Source organism: Penaeus vannamei, chromosome 9 (genome assembly GCF_042767895.1).
Source record: "Penaeus vannamei isolate JL-2024 chromosome 9, ASM4276789v1, whole genome shotgun sequence".
NCBI lineage: Eukaryota > Metazoa > Arthropoda > Malacostraca > Decapoda > Penaeidae > Penaeus > Penaeus vannamei.
The window spans coordinates 36,552,269-36,557,268 of record NC_091557.1 but is presented as its reverse complement, the minus strand read 5'-3'; the positions used below and the strand labels follow the sequence as shown (position 1 = coordinate 36,557,268).

The following is a 5,000-nucleotide window of genomic DNA, read 5'->3' as shown; positions in this document are numbered from 1 at the left end:
TGCGTGCCGCGATTTTGCGTTCGCAAAGGAATTAAATGTCAATTTTATGGATTTGTAAATCGTATGTTCTTCTCTTAAGAAAAAAGCGTGAAAGATGAAGTTTAGAAAAAAATTGCAACATTTTTTACTATTAATTATTAAGAAAAACACCAAATTTGGAAAAGTAAATATAAAAATCGAAAAAAAATTGTCGCCTCCTCCTTGGCAGGCGCCATTTTGTTTTCCGAGCGGAAACGTGAAAAATGACAAAAATTACCATTGGAAGGTTCATCGCTGTGCGTTAAGGTTCAAATATCATGGAGAAGTCAGTATGCTGAGTTTTCGTTATGTGGAAAACGTTTTCAACGCAGAGAAAAAAGAGAAAAAGGAAGATTTTTGCGATCCCAGCTCCGTTTGACAGACCTTGTGAAATCCCTTTCTCGTAGAAACCAGACTCTGCAAAGGAATTTGCCCGCATTACAAGTGAAGAATAATGCAAAAAAGGTGTCAGAGAAGCGAAATCTACGCTTTTGAGAGAGAACGACGAGGGGGAAGGAGAGAGAGAGAGATGGAAAGAAATGGACTCGCCTTCCATGACAAAGGATTTGATTTTCAGAATAAGCTGCAGTTTAAGGCCATGTTTCATCTCTTGATTTCCGAAGGACGAAGTATGAAGTGTAAAGTGCAGTAAAGGTGAGCTGTTTCAACGGGTGGTTCGGTAAGTAGCAGATGTAACATTCCGAAGTAGGCCTACATTGTCTCCTTTGATAATCCGGTGTTCTGTGCTGAAAATTGCCAAGTGCATTTGTCTAATTTCTTGCTTTCCTTCCTCCCTCCCTCTTCCTTCCTTCCTTCCTTCCTTCCTTCCTTCCTTCCTTCCTTCCTTCCTTCCTTCCTTCCTTCCTTCCATCCTTCCATCTATCCTCCCTCCCTCACTCCCTTCTTTCCATCCATCCTTCCTTCCTCCCTTCCTTCCTTCCATCCTTCCATCCTTCCATTATTCCATCCCTCCCTCCCTCCTTCCAAACCTCCCCCCTTTCTTTCCTTCCTTCCCTCCCTTCCTCCCTTCTCCCCCCCCCCTCTCTCTCTCTCTCTCTCTCTCTCTCTCTCTCTCTCTCTCTCTCTCTCTCTCTCTCTCTCTCTCTCTCTCTCTCTCTCTCTCTCTCTCTCTCTCTCTCTCTCTCTCTCTTTCATCCTCCCTTCCTTCCTTCTTGTCCTCCTCCTTCCTTTCTTCCTTCCTTCCTTCTTTCCTCTCTCCCTCCCTCCTTCCCTCCCATCCTCCCTTCCTCCCTCTCTCTCTTCTTCCTCCCTCACTCTCTTCCTTCCTCCCTCCCATCTTTCATCCCTCTATTTTTTCCCTCCTTCTTTCCTTCCTTCCTTCCTTCCTCCCTTCCTCCCTTCTTCCCTTCCTCCCTTCCTTTCTCCTTTTCTCCCATGCTAACTCCTTTCCTCCCTTTCTCCTTTAATCTCTCCCTTCCTCCTTTTTTCCTTCCTTCCTCCCTTCCTTTCTTCCTTCCTTCCTTCCTTCCTTCCTTCTTTCCCTCCCTCCCTTCCCCTTTCTCTCTGTCTTTCTTCCTTCCATCCTTGCTTCCTAACTCCCTCCCTCCCTCCTTCCTTCCATCCTTGCTTCCTAACTCCCTCCCTCCCTCCTTCCTCTTCCCTCTTTCTCTCTCCCTCCATCCCTCCTCTCCTTCTTCTCCCTCCTCTCCCTCTCCCTTCTCTCCCTCTCCCTCCTCTCCCTCCCTCCTCTTCTCTCCTTCCATCCCAAGGACTGTTCCTCTGTTTGTTTGTAAATTTATGTGTATTGTATATATATATTTTCTTTCAAAGGCAGTTTTGAAAATATTAAAGTCAGGTAACATAGCCTATACATGCTAGGAATAGATTAATTCAGTAACCCCGAGTAACCGCCCCTAGCAATGAGCACGGTGAAAATAAACCCTCTTTCGTTTGAAATCTCACTGCACTTTACTTACAGTGTCGCTGAATTTAGTTTCATTGCATGAAAATGCGAAGGAGTTGGGTTGCAGTTGGTTGTTCGAACCACAACATGATGGTAGAGAGAGGTTTAACTGTTCATATATTCCCAGATCACAAAAAGAAACCTGAAAAATGGAAGCGAGGCCATGAAACTCGTGAACGCTGATTGGAGTGCTTGGGCACCTGATGGAAAATATGTTTACATATGATCAACATATTAATATTGTAACACCTGACGTATAATGATTATTGAAACAGAATTATAATTTGAAATATTTGTACTTTTTCTATGGTCCCATATGTTTGTAGAAGTTATCGTACATCATACAAGTCATGGGACGACATCTTTGTTTTGTGAAGAAAAGACGCCAGGATGCACCAATTTATGTTTTTACGAAACCCAAGGAAACGCCAAGAATGCGAGTAATTAAAGATTAATACATATACTTTCTTTTAGAGAATAGTTGAGGTTAAATCAAATGTTTATTTTGTTAGATTTACTTGAAGAAAGTCAAGCTTTTCAAACGATGTGCTCTTGATATGGCATTGTTTAGAATTTTGCTGTTCAGAATATGTCATTAATCATTCAGTTTAGTAATCCTACCAATATTATGTGATTTCTGATGATACATTCTTCTTATTTAGAGGTAGGAAAGAACTTGTCAGTTAATTTTGGTGATAAAATACAAGCACCTAACCTAGGCCTGTTACCAGAGCTAGGCTGTGTTATTGTTTCTTTTATACTTTAATGAATTTTGTGTATACCTGATTTGTGGTTCGATCAGCTTATTTGACAAGCGGCCTTAGTGAGTTCCAGATGTTTCTTGTGAAATATTGATGATAGTTTAAACCTATAACAAGTAATTTACCATATTTGAAATTTCATCTTTTGGCAACACTTTATCAAATATTAGATGAGTGTAAAGTAAATGCTGGAGAGATATAACTGTTGTTGCTTCACATAACAAGTGATAAGTGAAATGGAATAGTGTATCATTTATATAATATGAGTCAGCTGTATTGATGGAAGTCAATTTTTGTTTTTAAGCTTTAGAAATTTGATTATGAATATCTTGCTTTCAGTCACCTAGTAAGTGGGAAGAAAAGTGATGTTAGGAAATGGCACCGACTTCACGAAAAATACTCTATTTAGCTAGAAATCATAGATTGTAGTAGCAAATTGTATTATCATAAAATCATTTTTATTACCAGATGTGTTGATCTAATAGTAGTAGATGTCGGGATATTCAATATTGGGAGATTTCAAAGGATCGTAGATCACAATTTCAGCAGGCACACAGTATGGGTACTCTTTTAGCTGCACAACTTCTAGTGATTCTTTATATGACTTTGTAGCTTTGGTTTTTAAAGAATCAAAGTATTCATATGCTTTTCTTTGCTTAAGCTTCTAGTAAGATATCTGTGAGCGATGGGTTCCTTTTGACCAAGTGGAATGGTAACTCCCAGTCATGATGTCACACCGAATTGGTGTATATAGATTAACATGATGCTAATATGGCTAGTTTTTTACCCATAACTAAAACCATAGCTTTCACAATCAGGGACATTTTCCTTCAATTTGCATATCTAAGAGAGGTTTTCAAATACCCAAATGTTTTCATTATTCATGATAATAGATACAATGATTTAACAAGCACAAATTTGCAGAGGGAGACAGAAGAAAAGAAAAAAGATAAAATCAGAATTATTTGTGGTGTGAGTGCTCACTTTGGACCTTAGTGTTCACTTAGATCCCCCATTGGGTTCCAGATCCTACTACTCTGCCCCCAGCCCCAACCTTGCCATCATTGAGAACTCGAAGGTGATCTAACAAGACTTTACGAACAAGCTGGGTACCATCCACTCTTGGCAGGCAATTGAAGATGGAATACTTAGGGTTGAGGCCTCTCTCTAGGCAAGTGAGGCCAGAAGCACCTGAACCTCCCAGTCTTCAACGGAATGATACTGGTATGTGTTTTCCCAGATTTTGGATCCTGCATTCTCTCTAGCTTCACAATTATTTATTTAATTTTTTTTTATGTTATCTTCTCTTTTGCTTCTATTTTTACCCAAATTTCCTTTCTTTAATCTGATACTGTCATATCTTTTACAATGAGTGTATTAAAATTAATGAGAATTGAATATCTCTCCTTCAGAACATTTTGATTTTCCTCATTTGTATGTACTTTTAAGGGAAAAAATACTCCTCAAGGACTCTGTCAAAGTATTACATATTTATGAAAGGTCATAAAATACTAGATGATACATTTACATTTAGTGAAGAAATAAATATTATTATGAAAAAACGATAAAATTACAGCCTAATCATCACCACTTTGTTACTGTGTACATCTAAACTTGGATCTGTAGAGTAAGAATATATTTATGTCCATTGGCTGGCCCCAGTATAACTCTTAATTTATATATTATTGGAGAAATGCACAAGATGAATATTTTTTCCAAAATAGTAATACTTGAGTATAATTATAGACAAAGGCTTAATGTAGGTTATTATGTTGCATTCGGAACTCCTCAATTTGCTCATCCAGACAACTTGTCCAGGACCAGCAGGACAAGTGGGCCGCATTCGGAACCTCCAAAACTAATTCTGCCCAGAATGCAACCGGCTCGAATGTAAACATTCACTTTTTTATCATTCTGGTGTCTTTATTTTACACACTGCATAGGTTTTGTAACTGATAACACCAATAAAGGGTCATGAAATTACCTACCAATATCTTGTGGTTACCTGCAACTGTCATTGTTTACATACAAAATCTATTGTGACGTCATCTCTTCCTGCTCCCTCAGGTTCGCAGGAGAGCGAGATGGATGAGATGGACAATTTGTCCAGGAGGAGATAGTAGAGGTTCTGAACAGTCAAAATATCTTGTCCAACTGGTCTTCGCATAAATTGAGGTCAAGTTTGAATCTGTGAGTTGCCACTTCAGATTCTAAGGCAGCCCTTATGAAATACATTATGGGATTCTCCACAATTGGCACATGGACATGACAGTGCAGTGCAGTTTCATCGATCATAA

The 5,000-nt window shown here is 39.0% G+C and overlaps 1 long non-coding RNA gene across 2 annotated transcripts in view; it reads left to right on the top strand.

Moving 5' to 3' along the window:
• The first annotated feature begins 2,473 nt into the window (after window positions 1–2,473).
• The window catches only part of LOC113800207 (uncharacterized), an 8,482-nt gene continuing 5,955 nt past the window's right edge, over window positions 2,474–5,000 (top strand). Inside the window, exons 1-4 of one of the 2 annotated variants that reach the window (XR_011398759.1) lie at window positions 2,474–2,606; window positions 3,730–3,927; window positions 4,509–4,593; window positions 4,771–5,000. The exon at window positions 4,771–5,000 is cut by the window's right edge and continues 144 nt beyond it. This is a non-coding gene — a long non-coding RNA (uncharacterized lncRNA). Of the gene's footprint in view, window positions 2,607–2,634; window positions 2,766–3,729; window positions 3,928–4,508; window positions 4,594–4,770 lie in introns of those variants that run through there. The other variant, XR_011398758.1, reaches the window with a different exon arrangement.